At 41.6% G+C, this 23,836-nt stretch overlaps 1 protein-coding gene across 1 annotated transcript in view; it reads right to left on the bottom strand.

The window, feature by feature from the left end:
- The window catches only part of LRMDA (leucine rich melanocyte differentiation associated), a 1,142,706-nt gene that overhangs the window by 607,038 nt on the left and 511,832 nt on the right, over positions 1 to 23,836 (bottom strand). The gene's annotated exons all lie outside the window — the stretch shown is intronic.

The following is a 23,836-nucleotide window of genomic DNA, read 5'->3' as shown; positions in this document are numbered from 1 at the left end:
AAAAAATAAACCCGATCCTAATTATCTCCTGCAGGATCATAAAAATAACATTAATAAAATGTGGTAAATATCAGTGCTGATCATTACCAGGCCCGATCGCCAGAAAATGAAATGTAGCAGCACCCCAAAGCAGGAAGGATTAAAGCAAGCCCTCCACCATGAAACACACACACATATTAGCATATTGCTTCATAAGCAGATTTAATGGTAATAATAAAGTTGTCTTTAATGTGAACTGGACAAGAATTTCAAATGTGCATGGATATGCACAGAATCTCTGGCATCTATGTGTATACTGCTTTCTAGTTTCCAAAGCAGTGTCACATCCACTATTTCATTTTTGTATCCCTTTTGCCCTTACTCAGAGCTATGGACAACAGGCCTCATTCCAGCTGAAAACTGGGGTTGCAAGGAAAGAGAAAGATGTGACCTTCCTGGATTGACCTTGTGAGTCAGCAAACTGAGGTTGGAACCCAAGCCTTCTGGCATCCAGATCACTAAAAATACCTTTCTTTTGGATAAACCACACAGGCACAGTGACAAGGACTTTCTAGTCATGGTACGAAAGATAAAGGACAAAGCATCATTAGTCAGAAGAGATAAATAAGATGTCTTACCAGGGACTGAAGGACAGACAAAGAAGCTGTTAACCAGCACTTGATGTGAGAAATGCACCGTCTTCTCTGCACAGCTCTGTTCTATGACAAGGGTTACAAATACATTCATACAGGTAGGATGGCTCAAAAAAAGTGTCTTAGGTAATGCAGAGGCAGAAAAACTTGACTGGCCAGTGTGTGATTCTACATCTGTATTACTTTATTCATATAAATAAGACCCTAAATATCAGGATGTCAAAGTCAAAACTAAACTTTGGTTCCCGCTATAGAATGTCCAGTATATAAAATTTTAATATACTTAAGGAAATTCAAGTACATTATCAACTATTGACAGGTACTTATGGCTGTAAGAAGATAAGATAAAGACATTAGCTTAAATAAATAAATAGATATGACAGCATGTTTGCTGGACTCTAATGAATTAATTCCCTAATTGGTCTTCCCTGAACCCCACAGCAGTCTCCATTAGGTCTTCACATACAATCCAGACATCAATAACAGGATGTTTCTATATCTAGGTCCATGAACCATCCACTGTGCTGGCCATTAGTATCTCTTAGGAAAAAGGAACAAATGGGGGAAGGGACAAATTGAAGTTTGGAGAAAATGAAAGTCACATTATTGCACAAGGAATAGTATTTAAAAATGTGGACCCAAGGCCTAATACAGTTCTTTTTCATTAATAAACCTCAGTTTGAGTGGATGTATTTTTCTGAGGGTATAGTATGCAGACTGGAAAACAGAAGGGCCTTACAAAACCATTGGAATTACTTACTTAGCTACTCATCTAGTACAGAAACTAGTCTATCATTTGTGTTTAAAAAACTGGCTGGGCAATCCCACTCCTGGGCATACATCCAGAAAAAAAACCATAATTTGAAAAGATACATGCACCCCAAGGTTCACTGCAGCACTGTTCACAGTAGTCAAGATAGGAAAACAACCTAAATATACATCAACAAAAGACTGGATAAAGATGATGTAGTGTGTGTGTGTGTGTGTGTATATATATATATACACACATATATAATGGAATACTACTCAGGCATAAAAAATAAGGTCATTTGTAGCAACATGGATGGACCTAGAGATTATCATACTAAGTGAAGTCAGAAAGAGGAAGATAAATACCATATGATACCACTCATATGTGCAATCTAAAATAGGACACAAATGAACTTATCTGCAAAACAGAAACAGACTCATAGACATAGAGAACAGATCTTGTGGTTGCCAAGGGGGTAAAAAGGATTGGAACTTAGGGACTAGCAGAGGCAAACTATTATATAGAATAGATACACAAGGAGGTCCTACTATAGCATAGGGAACTATGTTCAATATCCTGTGGTAAACCATAATGGAAAAATGTGTGTGTATATATATATATATACACACACACACATATATATATGACCTAGCATATATATAGGAAACTATATTCAATGTCCTGTGGTAAACCATAATGGAAAAATGTGTGTGTATATATACACACACACACACACACACACACACATATATATATGACCTAGCATATATATAGGGAACTATATTCAATGTCCTGTAGTAAACCATAATTGAAAAAAAATATATATATATATATATACACATACACACATACACACAGACACACACATATATATGACCTAGCACATATATAGGGAACTATATTCAATGTCCTGTAGTAAACCATAATGGAAAAATATATATATATATATATACATACACACACACACACATATATATGACCTAGCATATATATAGGGAACTATATTCAATGTCCTGTGGTAAACCATAATGGAAAAATGTATGTGTATATATACGTGTGTGTGTGTATATATGTATACACACACACAAAGATATGACCTAGCATATATATATAGGGAACTATATTCAATGTCCTGTGGTAAAGCATAATGGAAAAATGTGTGTGTATATATATATGCACACACATATATATGACCTAGCAACTAAATAAGGACTGACTCACTTTTCTGTACAGCAGAAATTAACACAACATTGTAAATCAACTATACTTCAGTAAATTAAAACAAAAAAGAAATAGAAGAAAACAATTTCAGAAAAAAACAAAACAAAACAAACTGGTTAGGGTCACTTGCTACATCTGCATCCCTGAAGGCAGGCCACGGGCCTGGGGTGGTGTGCTCCAACGTGCGTTCCTGATACCATATGGACATTTCAGAATTCTGATCCTGACAACCACATAGTCTGGGGTATCTCAGACTTCACTGTGTAGCAGAACCACCTGGAAAGCTTGAGGAAGCACTAACTTCTGAACCTCAACTCCAGAGTTTCTGAACGAGTAGGTCTGGAGTGGGGCCAAAATATCTGCATCCTAACAAGTTCCTGGGTGATGCTCAAGCTGCTAGTCTGAGAACCACTGCTCTAGTCCAACACCCTCATATTAGAGGGTTAGAGACCCAGAGAAAGGAAGTGACTCTCTCAGGGCCAGTCTTCAGTGATTCACTTCCTAAAGCCTGATGGATCCTTTTTGTTATGAGTTGAATTATGTCCTAAACCAAATGCATATTTAAACATTCTAACCCCCAGGACCTTTAAAATGCAATCTTGTTTCATTGCACATGTAATTAGTTAAGATGAGGGATTAGGGTGGTCCTAATCCAACAAGACTGGGGTCCATATAAAAAGGGGGGAATTTGGAAATAGACACATAACACACAGAGAATGCCATGTGAGAATGCCACAGAGAGAAGACAAATGTTGGGGCGATGTATCTACTGGCCAAAGCATGCCAAAGACTTGTGGCAAGCATCAGGATCTAGGGGAGAGGCAGGGGACAAATGCTCCCTCAAAGTCCTGCACAGGCACCAACCCTGCACACCTTGATCCTAAACTTCTCTCCTCCAGAACTGTGAGAGAATAAAGGCTTGTTGTTTGTGTCACCCGGTTTGGGGTACTTTGTTACAGCAGCCCTATCAGACTAATGCTTTCTTATAGGAGACCATCAGAGAGAAGTCCAAGGTTCATCTGAGCCGATGTTATGAAGGAGTCCCAGTCCTCTCTCCGCCTTCTAAGAAGGCTTCTCTACACTCCTCAGCTGAGGACCAGGGCTCTGTTGTCTTCCCGAGTTTGCACCTAAGACCCAGCTCTAACAGGGGTGGACTCTGTACTAACCCCTCTCTCAAGCCATGTGGCAAGAGGTCTCAGGGACCCTTCAACATGCTCCCATTCTGACTCAGCACTTCTATTTCTAGGGTTTAAGAGAAATTCAGACCCATGCAGGGAAAATACATGTTCCTGGGAAGTGAGCAATAGTGAATACAAGGTGAAACAAAACCTTGCTCCAAGGAGATTATGTAGTCATTAAAGTACTTTTCATTAGGAGTATATAATTATATGGAAAACACACATGCTGTAAAATCAAGTAAAAAAGGCAAGATATAAAATACTGTATATTAAAAAAGTAGAATAATGCTAAAAAGAAATATATCAAAATATTACGAGTTTTTAATTTGGGGGCTGGCAAGACTATTGGAACCATTTTTCTTCTCTCTATTTTGCGTTTTCTATAAAAAGCATCAATTAGTTTCATAAAGAGAAGGTATCTTAGGGGTGGGGGAATCCCTTCCTGAGATTGACAACTATTCATTGTTCATCTTGGCTCTGTTGTTTCTTTCCATCCGCATACAATGATATCACCTAAAATCTGCCAAAGGTTTGACAATCTGCCCCTGCAAGGAGGAAGGTCCTTTTCACTTTGGAGACTAAGTTTATTAAAAACCACTTTCTTCTTTGTTACAGAAACCTCCAGTTAGAGGTTGTGAAATTATGCAAAATTCTCCCCTTCTGTCCCTGGTGCCTGAGGTAAATTTCTGTCTTCAAATCTTTCCAAGTGGTTCTTCCATGAAGAACAATACCCACATTTATCATCGTCTATCTCTTCAGCTGCTTTCTTTTCTGTAACCAGGTTTTTTTTCTTTCTGGTTGTTTTAACATCACTGTTTAAAATTCTCCCTTTGCTGTACTACCCAAAATTCAGTAGTTGGGGTTTGATTTGGGTTAAAACATGTCCTCTTTTAAATATGATCGCATGCTTAGTCATTCAGTCATGTCCAACTCTTTGCAACCCCATGGATTGCAGCCTGCCAGGCTTCTCTGTCCATGGGGATTCTCCAGGCAAGAATACTGGAGTGGGTTGCCATGCCCTCCCCCAAGGGATCTTCATACCTGGGGATCAATCCCAGGTCTCCCATATTGTAGGTAAATTCTTTACCATCTGAGCCATGAGGGAAGCCCTTAAATATGATTATCTATGGGAAATTTGAAGTGATCAGATGTTCACACTTCAATGTGAATTAGCTTTAGAGCCCTGTTTTCCTCCTAATACTCAGCTAAGACAATTAAGTTGAAGAAATGAAGTTTTGAAGAGATGATAAGTGAAAGTGAGTTTGCAGCACAAGGGCATTTGCAAAGAGAGGTCACTGGCCAGGACAGGGTGTTGGGCATTTGGGAAATAGACCAGTAAAGGAAAGAGAGAAGATGGTGGCAGGAATGTAGCAAAGGTAAACTAAACCTGAGTCAGAGTGTAGTCTCATGGCCCCACTCAAGTAGCCTTAATCTGTTTGGTTTGTTTTTTTTTGTTTTTTTTGTTTTTTTTTTTGCAAAAGGAGACTTTCTGCTATAATTTGTAACTAATGTTCAGAGTCAACAGAAGCACCTCAACTGTTTTTAAATTATATGAATAACAGATACTCTTAAGCAGGCAGGGTTTTGATATTCTTTTGATACTGAATATTGGTCATTAACAAGCTGGACAAGGGTTGAATGATGTGAGTCATTTCACATGTAGACGCAAACATGTGGGGGGCATACATCTACGTACATGGGTGGGTGTGTTTAAATGTGTAAGTAATAGGCTTTCAGCTGAGTTCTTAACCAGGTAAAGAATTCAGAGGGCAAGGGTAGCAAATTCACTTGAAATGTGCTGAAATGTGCACCTGAGTGCCTGTTTCTGGGCAGAGGGTCCATGGATTTGACCAGTTTCTCAGGGGCAAGAGTTACTGTGCTGGGGGATGGGGGTTCTGACTCAAATGTGTTCTGTGCCAGGCTCCAAGCTTTCACACTGCACACCCCAGATGCTCACACAGGAGGTTCCCTGTAACAAGCAGAAAAGCTCAGACTGTGCTGGCGAGAACACAGCCCTCTCTTCCCCCACCCGGCCCACGGGTGACATTGCAGGGGGTCTGTCATGGCAGGGACCTGCTCCCCGTGGTCCACCCATGGGGTAGGGTGGACCTTCTAACTGGGTTTTCTTGAAGACCCTTTTGATCACAAGGAAGCAAACAAATTGCTGACGTTCTCAGATTTTCCACTGAGCCCTGAAAACAGACCTGTTCTCTTCCCAAATGTGCTCCCAGCCCTATAACCCATGGCAAGTATCACCTCCCTCCTATTTGTCTCTTGAGCATGAAGTTTTGTTTCAAAAAACTTCAACTATCCACTTTAAAAAAAAACAAACTCTCCATGTATTGGACAAATCAGGCTAGTCTTTTTAACTTGAATTCCCTAGGGGTGTTCTGGGCCTAGGACACATTTTCTGTCTCCAGGGGAAGACGACAGTCACTGATGTGTAAAATGATAAGCCAAAACCAACACAACGGCCTGTGATGATAAGCTCACTCTTATGAATTTCCTAAGGTAGGAATATGAACAAACACATTTTATAATGTTTCCAACAAGGTAACCGGAAAATTGAATTGACCAGAATCCCTCACTCCCAAAGCATCCCAGTTAAGAGCTGCACACCTAGTTACAGACTCAAGCAATTCTAGCTTCATTAAACTCTTGCTCACAGCAAAGCAAAGCTGTGACAAGGGAGCCAGGCTCTGCCGTGAGCGGGGAACCAAGCTGTCCCTCACATGGCCCTGTGGACGGCTGCCCACCCCCTGCCCTCTTCCTTCCCACGCTCTCCTCTCATCAGCAGCCCTGAAAATGCGTTTCCGGCGCCAGCACCATCTTAGGCAAGGCACGCAGGCTCCAGTTTTCAGTTTATAAACCTGTAACTCGGATCCCATCTCCTTTTTGCCCTCTGCACAAGCCCATAAACATCCCCGGCTCTGGCTCATGACGGGTTCTTTCCTCTAATGGAAGCTCCCTCCTGGATATCCCAAAAGAGAAAGATGTGTCTGGTAAGTGGGAGAGGTCAAACCCGAGCACAGCTATTTATTACATATACTGCGACCAGATGGATCTAACTCATCCATCAAAGCCCTCGTCATCCTCATCACATTAGCTTCTTATAAAAGCCTCCTGCTCTTTCCCCTCGCATGCCGGCTCTGCCACTTCTCTCCTCCTCCTCCTCTCTCTCCTTCTTGCTCTCTTTCCTCTCATGTGCTTTCAGGAAAATGAACCCTCTCTAACCCCACTGCTGTTCTTCTTAAATCATGGCTACCCATCACTCCGTGGCTATTTTTAAACTTTACTTTTATCAATACTCATCCTGTAGCTCAGGGAGATATTAAAACTGTACTGGGGCAAGGAAGGGCGTTCCTGACACTTGCTCCCTCATTCATCAGTTCCTCATAGGCCCGTTGGTGACAATGAAAAGATTTCACAATACCGTGCAGCAGAAACTCATTCTCCTGCTCATCCATCATGCTCAACCTAGCAGCAGTGCTACTGACCTAATCTGCAATGCCTCGGGACTCACTGGAGATTTCTTAAAGGCACCCTTCATTGTTGTCCGTAACAAAGAAGAGGTCTGGGCCATTCGATAAGGAGGCTAAATGGTGCAAGGATTAATGAAATATTCTTCCATCTCCCCCAGTCCTGGGTTCAAAGACTGCGTGGCGGGTGTAAGCCAAGCGTCCTCTCACAGACTGAACTCAGCAATGCCCACTCATGGGTCAGCTGAAAGTGCTCAGATACAAAGAACATGGCCTGGGGGCACAAAAGAAAGAAGACCCCCAGATTGTGGGTTCTGTCCCTGATCCCTTTCTTCACTCACTCACTGATGTGCCCTTTCCTTTAGCAAACATTTTTTAAGCATCTATTATGTACTAAGTTCTAGTATAAACATTGGGGTCACAGAGGTTAAAAGTATAAATGCTGGCTACAAAGAGCTCACTGCTGAGTGAAAGGGAAGCCAAAAAAGCTAACTTTCCCAACACACTTCCCCTCCTTTCCCCATGCCCCATGAATTGCAGCAGGATACACAGCAGTCCAGCTGGAGACTACATCTCCCAGAGACCCTTCAAGCTCAGCGCTGCTGTGACTAAGATCACACCAAGAGCCCATCAGTCAAGCGGGGCATGCAAAGGCGACGTCACGTCCTGTAAGAGGAAGCTGGCCATGTTCATGCTGCCCCCCTTCCTCCCCTGGAGTGGAGCATGTCCATGTTGCTGGTGAGTCAGCTTTGGCCATGAAGACAAGGACGAGTGAAAGAATGGCAGAGCAACCAGAAAGGGGGAGCCTGGGTCCTCCCAGGCTCAGGGAGCAGAAAGACCAGGGGTACCAGATGACCCTAAACTGGCTAAGACAGTGACCCAGGCCTTGATGGCTGAGTTGAGACCTGTGTGAAGAAAGAGAGGGAACTCAGATACCCACAATTTCCACCATGACCTTCAGAAGCCTCTGAATGAAGCCCAGAGAGGAAAAGAGCTGCCTTCAAGGTCCTTACATGTTTCGCACCTAACATCAGCTCATTAAATGCCCAGAATGAGGACAAACAAGAGGGAATTCTGAGATCCCCACCAGCAAACACAATAAGAATTCCTGATTTATTTACGTTTACAGACCATTTACCCCTTACCCTCCAGCTGTTCCTTGTTAAACAAAACAAACTCCACTCCGGAATGTTGTAGTTTCTAATGGTCCACAGTGTTCATTCTGCTAGCTACTTACCATGCTTTGAACTAGTCCTATTTCAGATCTCTGTCCTCTCCCTGGAATGAAAATGTAAGCTCCCTGAGGATCAGAACCACATCTTACCTTCTCTCCTATACAGAGTTCAGCAAGCCACGGGCACTCAAAAAATCAGAGCCAACTTACAGACAAATGGGAAACTAAAGCCATGCAAACAGGGAGGCAGTGAGCAAATTTTGTGGAAACAAAATGCTCATGCTGTCATCAGCATTTGAAGTGATATGCTCATTTGGTGCTCCCATTATAACAAAATGTAGAAACAGAGAACCCCAAGACAAATGAATGCTGACACCTAGGTCTCACAGCTACTTAATGGTAAAAATGCTACAAATATGTGGTCTTGTATGTTCTTTTTGCTCAAGTGGAATTCCAAGTTGGGCCACACTACAAATACCAAGGGCACCTACTCCAACCATTTTTGGTCCTAATCCTCACATCTCAACCCACTCCTGTATGATCACAAATTCCAACTGAGAGCCCAGGGGCATGTGAGGTGGCAGAGAACAGCAGGAGTCATTTGTGGAGTGGACAGGCTAAGGCACAGAACAAGCATGATTTTAATCCAGGTCAGGCTCCATGACCCAATCTCCTGGATTCTAATCTAGAGGCACCTTAACAACTTTGAATTTTAAAAGACACTTATTTCCCTAGCCAATCACAATGCCAAAACTCTGATCTCCACTTCCTCAAGTAAAATATCCCCACATTGTAAGATAACTAATGTGTAATGCACAAAAAATGTCTTATTTAAAATTAGCTGAATCTAATATGCCATCGATTTTAATATTCCACAATTTTATGCACTACTGAGAAAAACAAAGCTATTAAACTGAAACACTACACTTTCCAATCTCTTTGAATTATTTCATACTTATTAAAATAGTTCTTTTAGACTAATTTAGACATAGATTTTTATCATTGCCTATCATGGGATATACCTTGGCTTCTGGCCACAGAAGTGGATGCATAATTATAATCCCAGGACTGCATTCACTCAACCCTCAGCTGGGTTCTACATTTAGGGTCTCACAAAGCCAAGATTAAAGTGTTGGTCAGCTGGATTGCTATCCAGTGGCTCTAAGGGGAAAAAAAAATTCATCTTCTAAGTTCATTCAGGTTTACCAGGAAAACCCAGATTCTTAAAGCTATAGACCTGATGTCCCTGGTTCCTTCCTGGCTTCCTGCTGGGACTCTCTTTCTGCTTCTAGGGTCTATCCAGGTACCTTCTCACGTGAGCCTCCATCATCAAGCCAACTATAGCACATCAAATTCCTTTCTTGTTTGAAATATTGATGAGGTCCTCTTTTTCCACTAGCTAAGAAGGGTTCTGTGCTTTTAAGAATCATGTGTTTAGATTAGGCGCATCTGAATAATCTCCTGTTTTCAGAGTCTACTGTGCATTATACCTTAACACAATCATGGCAGTGAGATCACATTCACAATTCTCATGACTAGAGAGCAAGGAATCTTTGGGGGCCAGTTTTAGAAACCTGTGTGCCACACTAGCCCTCCTGTGAACTATGGGAGTGACCCAAATAGCTTTCCAGTAAAATCCTTTATTATCTTCAGCTAGATCAAGTTGGATTTCTGAGACCTGAGACACTATGATATTATTAAGTAGAGCTAAAAACCAACAATACCAAGAATAACCTGACTCGTTTTGACCAGGTTATTCTTGGTTACTCATATTCAGGTTCCTCATTTTGACTCTCTGCTCAGTGGGTAGTAGAGAGCATAAGTCTTATATTAATCTAAATAAAACTAATTCCAATTCCACTTGGGAACATAAGCTTTTCAGGAACTAAATTAACAACAGTAAAAGGCAGGAAGCATCCAATAGTGGTTCAAACATCTGAACAGGAAGCTGGATGTTGCCCACCCACCCTCACACAGGGCTGGGGGAGCCAAGGGTCCAGAACTCCTAAAAAACAATTTTCTTTAAAAAAAAAATTTCCCAAGATTCACATTTTACATCCTACATATAAGGGAGGAAAGAAACCTTCCAAGCCATTTGTTGGGGTACCTGCCTCAGATTATCCTAATAGAATTGATATAAAATGATCTTCCACCATCCAATACACTTAGTTAGGCCCCCACTCACCAGGTCTTCCTCACACCTAATCTTCCCCAAATCCTTCCAATATTCTTCGTCACATGTGATCAGAGAGATAGAGCAAAAGATAGGAGAGAGAGAAAGAAGGGGAACACAGAGCTGAAGAAAACCATTTTAGAATTCTTCTTCAACACTTATCTCCAAAATGGCCCATTTGATTCATGAACATCTCTAATGTATATCATCAGTGACTGAAGGAGTTTTTTTATATGATTTTTGACAATTTAACAAGTCCTCCTGACAAATTAAATGGTTGTGTTGACAACTTAACTGTACTGCCAATCAATATTTTCAATTACTTTCATTGTCATTCAGAAAAAATACAACACGAGGTCACACAGTGGTAAAACCAAGGAAAGAAAATAAAATGAGAGCAATTGGCAGGGTGGGGGGGCAGGAGGCAGAGAAGAAGCCAACTTTAAGGTCTGACACAGTGTCATGCCTGCGGGGCGTGGAGACCCCAGGGTTTCGGAGAGTCTGGAAAACGACACTTCCCTTGGGATGACTCTCACAGGTTCTACAATGGAGATTCCCCTATTCCCACGAGCTATTGAAAAGTCATTAGATTTGAGCCAGGGACACACAGCATTTTATTAAGAGGTCTTCCTTTTAGGCATTTGCCAAACTGCCACCAACACGTCCTCAGTACCCCGGAAAGGCCCTCCAGGACCACAGGTAACGTTTCTCAGCCTTTTGCAGGGTCGATTGGTCACTCTGAAAAATTCAAGTCTGAGAGCACCGAGGCAGAGGTCAGCCTTCTTAAGCTTTTCAAAGGGGTAGCAGCAAATCAATATTTTCAAATGTGTATTTATCATGCGGGAAGAGAGGCTACCCACGGAGAGAAGAACAAACACACAGAAATCTTCCCGTTTTTCACTGTCCAGAGAGTATAAATGGAAAAAGATGATCTGGGGGTTAAAGGCAGATTTCAAGAATGATGATTTTATGAATGTTCACTCACAGTAAAGAATTTAAAAAGGATTCTTTGGTGATAAGCACCAGCTTTCAAGTCAAGGAGAATGTGGGCAGAGTCCCAAGGCCTCGTGACTTCTGGCCTCTTCATCACTAGAGGTTGCCTGACCATGAGAAAGAATATATATCTCCCCTTTCTCCCAGTTTGCCTTCTTTGAGTAGTTGCCTAGGTTGTTCCTCCTCCTGCCACAGCTGTCCTCTCAAAGGAGCCTTAGACTCACCTCCTCCAGGAAGCTTTCTCTGCATTAGCCCTGCATGTGCTCTCACTTTCTAAGCTCCCCTTATAACTTTCTGTCATTACCTCCCAACACACAGACACACACACAGACACACACACACACACACACACACACACACACACAGCCATTTAGTTCTGAATCCTTTCAGTTCAGATCAGTCACTCAGTCGTGTCCGACTCTTTGTGACCCCAAGAACCACAGCACGCCAGGCTTCATTGTCCATCACCAACTCCTGGAGCTTGCTCAAACTCATCTCCATTGAGTCAGTGATGCCATCCAACCATCTCATTCTTTGTTGGCCCCTTCTCCTCCCACCTTCAATCTTTCCCAGCTCACAGTCTTTTCAAATGAGTCAGTTCTTCACATCAGGTGGCCAAAGTATTGGAGTTTCAGCTTCAGCATCAGTCCTTCCAATGAATATTCAGGACTGATTTCCTTTAGGATGGACTGGTTGGATCTCCTTGCAGTCCAAGGGACTCTCAAGAGTCTTCTCCAACATCACAGTTCAAAGCATCATTCTTTGGCACTCAGCTAACTTTATAGTCCAACTCTCACATCCATACATTGGAAAAACCATAACTTTGACTAGATAGACTGTTGTTGGTAAAGTAATGTCTCTGCTTTTTAATATGCATCTAGGTTGGTCATAACTCTTCTTCCAAGGAGCAAGCGTCTTTTAATTTCATGGCTGCAGTCACCATCTGCAGTGATTTTGGAGCCCAAGAAAATAAAGTCTGTCACTGTTTCCATTGTTTCCCCATCTATTTGCCATGAGTGATGGAACCAGATGCCATGGTCTTCATTTTTTGAATGTGAGTTTTAAACCAGCTTTTTCACTCTCCTCTTTCACTTTCATCAAGAGACTCTAAAGTGCTTCTTCACTTTCTGCCATAAGGGTGGTGTCATCTGCATTTCTCAGGTTGCTGATATTTCTCCCGGCAATCTTGATTCCAGTTTATGCTTCATCCAGCCCAGCGTTTCTCATGAGTGAAAGAAGCAGGGTGACAATATACAGCCTTGAAATACTCCTTTCCTGATTTGGAACCAATCTGTTGTTCCATGTCCAGTTCTAACTGTTACTTCTTGACCTGCATACAGATTTCTCAGGAGGCAGGTCAGCTGGTCTGGTATTCCCATCTCTCGAAGAATTTTCTACAGTTTGCTGTGATCCACACAGTCAAAGGCTTGGCATAGTCAATAAAGCAGAAATAGATTTTTGGGGGAACTCTCTTGCTTTTTTGAAGATCCAACGGCTGTTGGCAATTTGATCTCTGATTCCTCTGCCTTTTCTAAATCCAGCTTGGACATCTGGAAGTTCATGGTTCACATATTGTTGAAGCCTGGCTTGGAGAATTTTGAGCATTACTTTACTAGCATGTGAGATGAGTGCAATTGTGTGGTAGTTTGAGCATTCTTTGGCATTGCCTTTCTTTGGGACTGGAATGAAAACTGAACTTTTCCAGTCCTGTGGCCACTGCTGAGTTTTCCAAATGTGCTGGCATATCGAGTGCAGCACTTTCACAGCATCATCTTTCAGGATTTGAAATAGCTCAACTGGAATTCCATCACCTCCACCAGCTTTGTTCGTAGTGATGCTTCCTAAGGCCCACTAGACTTCACATTCCAGGATGTCTGGCTCTAGGTGAGGGATCACACCATTGTGGTTATCTAGGTCATGAAGATCTTTAGTGTCTTGAATCCTTTAGTGTCCTGTATTTTTTTCTAAATGATTCACATACTAAGTACTTGACAAATATTGACTTAATCTCCTTTGTGAACTGTAAGGATCCTTGGGAAAGGACAATGTTAGCCCTCTCAGAACCTCTCACCATAATGGAACTGTGGATGGCAGGAATTTGGCTTCTGAATCTGATTGAAACAGTTAAGTAGCAGCTACCAGGACCAACTTTCTGAGTCAAATTCACAACAATATCAGAGAATGCATAGACCAGATGCTGGAGGTCTGTCTGGGCCATGGAATCATGAAGTCATGATCTACGTGTATTTTCCCATATTTTTGGAGAAAACACAGACATATGTACAGGGAGCTCTCAGTTAAAACTAACTTAAGAATTAAGTCACTTACCAGTCATTAGCAATAAACAACTCAGTCAGTCTATCAAACTCTAACTTCATTCACTTACACTACATGTGATTGAATGATCACTGTGCAAAGGATAGTCCCAGGCGGCAGAGAAGAGGAAAGACCTGGCCCTGGCCTTCCAGGGGCTATGAGCCAGAAGCAACAGAGCTTGAGTGAGTACACAGTGAACAGCAATCGTAGCCCTAATACAGCAAATGGTTCCCAAAGAGGACTTCATTATAATCAGGGTAAACAGGAAGTACTTCTCAGGGGGTGAGGGCACTAATGTGGATCTTTGAATGACAAGGCAACATAATAGGCAGGGGTGAGAGGAATAAACATTTCAGGAGACTAGGATATTGACTTATCCCTCAAGCAGTGTGCAGTCTGGAAGAAAAGAGGGGGCCAGTCCAAACAGGTAGGGAGTGGTAAAAAGAGTACATTTTATCCGAGTGCCATGGTCTCATCAATGTCTTAGAAAGGTAAGTATAGCATCAGTGAGTAGGATATGTTCAAGGGAAGGAAAGCTGAAAGCATAAACTACCTAAGGTGCCATTACAAAAGCCAAGATTTGACGAGGACAGTGGCTACAGAGAGAGAAAGAAGGGGAGGGATGTGACCATTCTATTGGCAAAGGACAATGAGTGCTTGGTGACTCGATAGATGTGAGGAATGGGGATGAGTGATATACCCACCCTCCAAAGGTTACAGTCATCCATACACGTGGCCACGTGGTTGAACAAGGTGGGCAACATCTGGTTTCTCTCAGAAATTTCAGCATCTTGATAAAGGCTCTTCTACATTCCCATCTCCACATACCATGATGATTCAGGAGACCCTTTCCTGAAAAACTGAAGGACCTAGAGTCCTCTAAGCTTTCAGGAAGAATATTACTGTTGCCAAGAAAAAGTTGTAACACCAATACATGACTTGATAGTGCCCACACTTCTTGCTCCCATTTAAAATCTTGGGGCAGGTTAGAAACTGCCCAAAATGCAGACGAAAAAGGAGGTGAACTGGTGGTACTCTCAACATGCAACTACAAGTTAGAAGACTCAGTTCCCAGAAAGCAAGCTTCCCTGTCGGTGAATACTGACATCTTCAAAGCCTACCAAGTCACTGGTGCAGAATATCTCAGCTTCCTAATCCAGGTCTCCAAAAGGGAGAGTAACAACACCAGGGCTGCTCAAGGACCTGGCCTGTCAATATAATGGCCAGAGGATGACAGAGGAAGGACTAGAGGATCGCTCTATTCCATCCTCCATATTCCTTTCAGAGACTTCTCAAATTATACCCCATGGCCTGAACCCTCCCCTGTCTTACAGGGGAGCTGTGTGTGTCCATCATCCTCTGAAGTCCAAAACCTGCCCGCTGCTCTGTGAAGCACATTTCTGTTCCCTGGGGTGCTCCAAGCTTGTTCCTATTCTTTTAAGACTTTTACTGAGAAGCCCTTGAGGCTCAGACATTATAAAGCATTGTCGAACCAATCACTTGATTGCACAGTGTGAAGAAAAATTGACAAGCTACATGACGGAGGCCCAGATTCACATATTCTCAGGAGAGGTGCCTAACAAAACAATGTTCCACTGATGATAAGCCTCTTCTGCAAGTGGCTGGCTGCCTCTGGTGTTCCAGGACACCAAACCCCTCCTACACACACACACACACACACCACATTTTCTCCCCTGCTCTCTCTCAAATCTCCTGTAATATCTATTCTTTATAGAGTGAACACATGTTACCTCAACCCTCATGCTAATATATTGCTAGCATCTAAAAAAGAAGAAGCTAGTACAATCCCATCAAGATACACACACATACATATTTTACAAAAAATAAAAACAAAAACGAAAAAATGAAACTGACATTTATGCAGGGGTAAACAGGGTTCTCAAAGCCAGTCCTATGCTTGTGTTACTGAGAAACCAATGGATTTGGCTCAGTTCTGTTAACCATCAGCAATTATCCTCCTGTCAAAGCTAAAGGTAACAAATTTCCCCATATCCAGCAAGGCTCTATCACCAACCGGACACCAGCATCATCTGACGGCAAGTAAATCACCAGAGCAGCCGTGGGCCCTGACAGACAAATGCTCTGTCTCAGAAAAGCCAGGCCTATCACTCAGAAGGGGAAAAAGGTTCTCTTAGTTGGTCTTGCAGAGAAGAGATTAAATGTTGCAGATTCAGTAGGTACAGTAGAAAGCAAATCCTAAATATGAGAATTATTAATGGACTTTATACCAGTCTTTTTAATCTGTTGCCAACATACGCTCATCTATTTTACCTTGGTCTGCCTTGTTTCCTGATGGACGTAACAGGCAGGAACAGTGCATTATCCCAGCCTTAATCAGAGCTAACAGCACAAGAACAATGTCAGGCTACCTATCAAATGGGGACTACTCTAGCAATAGCTGTTCTTTCATAATGAACTGTGTAATAAAAGATACCACTAATATGTTCTGTCCTTATACTTAACAATAGCATTCATTTCATGATATGCTACATAATGGGGATATCAGTTCCTAACCTGCTTGGGAAACAAAATATTGTATTATCACAGGGAAGTTGGAACCTGACTGGAATTCCCCGATAATCTAAGGATAGAAGCAGCATTTCCCTGCAAAAGACATAGAATGTTGGTGTCAGACTCTAACATGCAGTCTATGATGTAAGAGAAGTCATCTTTAATCCTCACAATCACCAAGCACTAAATGTGGGGCTGGAATGCATAACATTATGCAAACAGCACCAGGAAAGTCTCCACTAGTGTACACATCAGGTATGTGAGTGTCTGCAAAGGAGTTTTATTCACAAGTAAGTGGGGGTCCCAAAAGATATCACTAATGGTAAAGAACTTGCCTGCCAATGCAAGAGACATCAGAGACACAGGTTTGATACCTGGGTGAGAAGATCCCCTAGAGAAGGGCATGGCAACCCACTCCAGTATTCTTGCCTAGAGAATTCTGTGGACAGAGGAGCCTGACAAGGTACAGACCACGGGGTTGTAAAGAGTCAGACACAACTGAGCAACTAACACACCCTTGGTGAAAACAGAATGAACCTAGGAGGATAAACTGTATCTATAGAATCCAATTATCTGTGAAGAACACTGAATGTCCAGCTATATGGTTGAAAATATATGGACAGAAAAGGGGGAGACCTATTAATTGGCACAAGGAGCTCTTCAGGATTAAAGCTAACATGACTGGCTTAGCAGTTTGGTATCATGAAATGTGTGTATGTTTTTCAAAATAGCTGTTTATTGAGCCCCCAGTACATGACAAGCACTGGTCAATAACTATTGCATAGTATATCACTTAATTTTCATAAACTGTGAAAGAAGTCTTTTCACTCCTATTTTAAGATGAGAAACTTAAAAACCAAAGAACTTAAGTCCAAGGTCACCAGCTAAAAAAGGAGTGAATCCAAGACTCGGAGTCAGGCTCACGAACATTGAGGGCCACTCGACTTTCTACTGCGCCAGAGCAGCAGCCAGTGATGGCGACCCACTTCCTCTTACTGTGGCCCCCAGCCCCATCTGGAGCATCACTGTTTGGGTGACTCCCTAGAGGAATGCTTGCTATCTGACATGGGGAAGAGGACAAGCTCAGAAGCCCACACAGTCCTAGGACCTGTGGTCTCAGTCTATCAGCACTGTGTGGCAGTTACCTGCCAACCTCCAAATCAACATTCACCCAAAGCAAAAGCCTAGGTGGCCTGGGCTGTATGTCAAATCCTAAGTACTAGCTTGAACCATATAAAACTGCCATTTTGTAGGTCAAAACTGGTCAAATATTGACAATTTCCATGCTGCTCAAACTAGTACAACACAAGAATTAAGGACAGAAGTTCGGGCAAATCATCCACCTCAGGTAGAGAGGATTTTTACCCAAGAAAAAATGTTATGCCTTAATTTCATGTCAAAGTTAAAATGCTGCAGGGAGATGAGGAGAGGTGAGACAAGGGGAGGCTGCTGCTGCTAAGTTGCGTCAGTCGTATCCGACTCTGTGCAACCCCATCAATGGCTGCCCACCAGGCTCCTCTGTCCCTGGGATTCTCCAGGCAAGAATACTGGACTGGGTTGTCATTTCCTTCTCCAATGCATGCATGCATGCTAAGTCGCTTCAATCGTGTCCGACTCTGTGTGACCCCATGGACAGCAGCCCACCAGGCTCCTCTGTCCACGGGATTCTCCAGGCAAGAATACTGGAGTGGGTTGCCATTTCCTTCTCCAAGACAAGGGTAGGAAGGGCCTAGAAAACAGAGTTCTTGCCATGTCTCTGCCCCAAACAGCTTTATGGCTTCAGGTAACCTGCCTTCTCCTCTCCACCTGTTTTCTCCTCTGTGACATGAGGTGTTGAACCACAAGTCCTAAAAAGTTTTTCTAGTTCTGAAATGTTACCATGCTGTACTCTGTGCCTGACATCAGATGCTGTCTTGAGAGTGACACCATAAGGGGATGAGAAGCGTGCCGTGGGCAGGAGGAATCCCTCAGAAAAGAGTCCAAGAAAAAGAAATTAGCATTTCCAGACAAAATTATAAAAGTTATAAAATTGGAAAGGGCCAGACTTGGAAGCCCAAATATTTAATGCTTCTACCTGCCTACTTGTTGAGTACGCAAAGCTCAACAAAAAAAGGGAATGGGCAGTCTGAACTATATTATTCTCATCAGACTCCTCTAAGAGGTTCAGAGACCTTTAGCACACTCACAAATCAAATGCCAGCAGCCAAATGAAACTGGCATTATCCTTCTCAGAATTTATGACTGAAGTACCAATTCCTTGTCTGGTCCTAAATCTGCCATTTCTGAGGGAAGTATCCCAAGGCCCCAGGTGCAGCCACATGCTCCACGTCTGTCTGGATGCAGTGACATTTGTGACAGGAGAGAGTTCAGGGAAAAGTTCTCTGGTGTGACAGTGCTTTGGATTAGAACATCAAACAGCTCACATGGGTCCAATGATGAACTGGCAATCTTAAACGTAAGCAAGATTTGAGGAGAACTGGATTCAGCCTGTTAGTCTGCCTGTCCTCTCTGTACCAACACCACATAGTGGGCCAAGTGGAAGAGGAGAAAGCAGCCTAGCAGTCACCTGCCACGGTGCCCCTTTCTTCAGCTGGCTTTACGTCGTCTCCATATTCTGCAAGTCTTCCTCCCTGATGTCTCCCATATAAACTCTACCCAGTGCCACAGCATCTCTTCTAGCAGGTAGAGAAAGGGACATTAACTTGGCCCAAGAGAGAAAGCACTTTATTTAGAATCAGAAACATTAACTCTAGTTAAAAATTTGTAAATTATGGGCCAATAAGCCATATTTGACCCATAGGCATCATTAGGATTTTTTGGTTCATACAAGATATTTAAATTGCAAGGTAGTGGCCTACAATGAATAATCAAGAGGTTTCATATAAAAATCCTTACTTCTGGCTTCTCTTAAAGACAGATCTGCAGTTCAGCTTCCAGGAATGGTGAAATAGCTTACATTGGACTCTCTCATAAATAATATTGATGAATTTTGGAGAAAATATTTTTTACAGCTACTATGTGAGGGCATTGGAAAGCAATCAAAATCAGGCAGAAAATGAATGGACATCATCTCTGAACAAAAGTCTATATGGCAGAGTAGCTAATATACAAGCAGAAAGTCACAATCCTATTGGCTGGATCAGTCCTCGGAGGGATGCTGCTACTGACAGAACAGTGGAAAGTAAAGGGAGAGGTCCCAGAAAGTAAAGAACAACAAAGGGTGAAGTTTCAAAACCAACAAAAAGCAAAAATCCCTGAGTGACCCTGAACTGCATATTTACTGGGAAGATTACAAGAAGCTAAGTGAAAATTAACTGGTAGTCTGAAAGAACTGAACAGAGACCTCAGTTGCTGCTTATCATAGAGGTGACACAATTTGTAATTTTAGTCTAGTTAAGTTACCTGCCTGCTAGAAAAAAAAAAATCAACTGTATATAGCTATAAATATAGATACATGCATATGTATTACACACACACTTTTTTTTAAATAACAGAAACTAGTCTATCAGTATATATGATGTATTATCCACAATGTCCAGGATATAAAAATCAATTACTAGACAGTCTAAGAAAAATAAATAGGACCCATGGTCAAGGTAAAGTCAATAGACACTAATGCTGAGATGACCCAGATTGTGGAATTGATACAAAAGTACTTTATAGTAGCTATAATAAACATAACCAAGGTGTAAAGGGAAAATATAATTATATTAATGAGTAGATGAATTAAAAGGGACTCTCATAACAAATAATTTTTTTACAAAAAAACTAAACGGAAGTTAAAATGAAAATATTTTAAATGGAAAAAAATAAATAAATAAAACTAGATGACCTTAACAGGAGAATGGATACTGGGGGAAAAAAAGGTCAGTGATCTTGAGTAGATCAATAGAGATTATCTAATCAGAAAAAGAGGGGAAAAAATATTATACAAAACAATAGAGACTCTGTGGCCCAAGAGACCATTTAAATGGTCTAACATACAGGTAACTAGAGTCTCAGTGGGAGAAAAAAAAAAAACAGGATAGGGCAGGAAAAAATATGAGATCAATGATCAAAAATATCCCCAAATTCAGTAAAAATAAACATTAAAAAGAGATTTGTACAGATACAAGAAAATTAGAAACATCTATGAGGTTAGAAGTTTGGGGGAGTGAAATATACCTCCAAACATCACTGTCAAACTTCTGAAAATCAAAGATTGAGAAACAGATCTCGAAAACAGAGAGAGAAAAATGATACATTATATACATACAGGAAAACCATGGTTAAAAGTGACAACTGACTTCCCATAAGAAGCAATGGAGGCCAGAGACAATGGAATGACCTCTGTAAACTGTTAAAACAATAAAAAATTCCATATTCAGTGAAAATATTCTTTAAAAATGAAAGCAATGTAAAGATAACTTTAGATAAGAAAGAGAACTTGTTGCCAGGGACCTAAGTAATAAAAAAAAAAAAAAGTTCAAAGAAATTCTTCATGCTGTAAAGAAACATTACCAGATGAAATTTCTGTTCTACAGACACAGAGGCAAAGGAGAGGGTGGGGTGAATTGAGAGAGTAGCACTGAAACATATGCATTGCCATATGTAAAGTTAGATAGCCAGTGGAAATTACAATGTTATTACAGTGTTCTGTAATTACAGTGTTCTGTAATAACCTAGAGGGGTGGGATGAGGTGGGAGATGGAAGGGAGGTTTAAGAGGGAGAGGACATATGTATACCTATGACAGATTCATTCTGATATATGGCAGAAACCAACACAATATTGCAAAACAATTATCTTCCAATTAAAATTAATTTAAAAAAAGAAATGGAAAGCTTAAAACACACACACACACATGCACACACACAAGAAATTTCTGTCCTATAAAAAAGAACAAAGAGCAGAAGAAATTAAAAATATGCAATCAAATATAAAGACTATATTTTCTTATTTCAATTTCCTTCATCAAAACATGGTTATGTAAAGTAAAATTTTAACACTATAGTGTGGTTATTATAATGAAAAAATATGTGAGGCTCTGTAACTTTTAGATGTGTAGCCTAGAGCAAGTCACTTAAGTTCTCTAAGCTTCTGTCTCCTCATCTGTAAAATGCAGGAAATAATAATTTCATTATAGGGTTGTTGGTATGATTAAATAAGAAAACATCAATAAAGTTCTTGGCACCTAAATTAGTGATACCAGGCGAGCTCTGGTGAGATAATTTAATAATTAAAATGACCTTTTATAATATAATCTTCAAAGAAGATAAATGAGAGTGGACTCGGGATGATTCTGTCTTACATTCCTTTTTTTTTTTCCTGGACATATTAATGAGTGCTTCTGCTAACTCATCCAATTCAGAGCCCACTAAGTACATTCCCCAGTTAAGGAAAACTGTCATGGAACCATAATCCCTTGAACCTGTGTTCCCAACCTGCTGGCAGAGCAAGATGCGCTGACCACAAACCAGACCATTTCTTCATATGAGCCTCTCTTTCAAATGAGTGTGTCAACTCAAAAGTGAATGTAAGCACAAGATTCACAGTAGTTCTACATCAGACTCATGGATGATGGGACTTCAAACAAGAGGTAGATGAAAACCAGTCAGAACACATAGTTAGAGATTCTCTGGGAGGCTTCAAATGCTAGCCATCAACTATGTTGCAACCAATCTCGCCAAACACTCAGTTTCTGGAACAAAGACCCAGAACCAAAATCCATGGTGCAACAACCAGCGTCCTTCATGATATGAACCATTGAAAAGCTGTCCAAGACCAAATCCCCCATGGGGCACCACAAAACCAATGGGAATTACTTCATTCATTACCAATTAAATGTAAGCCAAGTAAGGTGTTTATAATCTAAGAAATGAGTTGCTACTTGGTTAACTACTGGTCACATGGCTTTCTACCTGCCTTTAACTTCCTGTAAGTGGTTAACTAACGAGCCCATCATTACCAGCTTCATGAAGATTAGAGGTTAAGCATAAGCTTGATTGTAAGCCATAAATGTGAGTAATTTGAAATGTTGTTGGTCATTACAAAAATACATGATAATAATTTCCTCTTTAATGAAAGGGAACATGTTTATAGTGCTCCCAAGCTCCTTGTTCAAGCTTTGGGAAAGAGATGAGAGCATGATAAACAGCTCAGGCTCAGGATGGGCATCTGGGGTGAGGTGGTACAAATGAATACTCACCACTTAGCAGGGTCATAAAAATACAGACACATCACTGCATTTGTATGATAAATACTGAGTTTATGGGCTCCTCGCCCAAAGGGGCTGCAGGTCGTTGGGGAGGTTACACGTCAAAGGAGTCAGAGAAGCCAACAAAAAGAAGACCAGAGAGTCCCCTTCCCTTTCACAGCACTGCATGTTAAAACGAGGGCTTGCCCAAGTAAATCCTAAACACTGGGATTAAAAATACATACAAAATGCATTAAGACATGAACAAGTATTACAGACTGTGAAGGTTTACAAATGTGTTTTAAACCTCCCAACCACACAATCGTGACATGGAGAAAGTAGAATGCAAACAGGAAGCCTAGGAACAGTTGGTGAAATTCAATAAAAAAATGAAAACCATCACTGAATAGGAAGAGGAGATGAGTCCTGTTTCTCAAGAAATGGACAGAAGGACTGACTGTGGAAGGCAGGCTGTTGTCCATAGGGCATGACAGTTGTAAGCCTCCATCTTTACAAGTGGTATGTGGTTTCGGCAGCTGCCCTGATCCCAGAATATTCTCTATTCTAGCTAGCCAGCTCGCAGAAAAAAGACCCTTGCCCGCAAAGTCCCATCAATGAAAAGCATCCCAAGGCCCATCAAGGCACAGCTCTGACCAAGAGGTTGTGACACAAGCAGGAGACCAGGTAGGCATCAAGCCAGTGAGATGTTGGCATCTTTCCTAAACTCTGCAAGCAGGTTCAGAGGACTCCTGGGAGAGCAAGCCATGGTGCCAACACCACTGGCTAAGAAGCCTCGGGAAAGCAAGTGGTGATAAAAGCTTTACAGCTACCCCTCCTTACGCTGAGTGTTCTCTTTCTAAATTAAAAGTCGTTTTCCATTTTTAACAGCCCCAACAATAACACTTTATAGAGCACTCTCTTTTCACAGAGCACTTTACGGTCCTTAGTTATTTAATCCTCAGAGGTGTCTCAGGAGGCCAACGGGCAATGGACTTGCTTGCTCCCCTTTCCCCGTGCAGAAGGGTGGGAGCTGGCCCACAGCCTGGACAGGCTGGCTAGAGGTGTCCAAGCTACCAACACAGGGGTGAAGGACTCAGACCAAATCCATAAGGTGGCTGGCCTGCATTTACTGAGATTATTCATATTTGCAAAACAATTTTAAAAAAAATATCAAACCATTTTCACCAGAGGAACCACTCTATGCCTTTGCTTG

Source organism: Muntiacus reevesi, chromosome 2, assembly GCF_963930625.1.
Source record: "Muntiacus reevesi chromosome 2, mMunRee1.1, whole genome shotgun sequence".
NCBI lineage: Eukaryota > Metazoa > Chordata > Mammalia > Artiodactyla > Cervidae > Muntiacus > Muntiacus reevesi.
The sequence above is the reverse complement of the archived record's forward strand: the minus strand, read 5'-3'. Positions and strand labels throughout refer to the sequence as shown.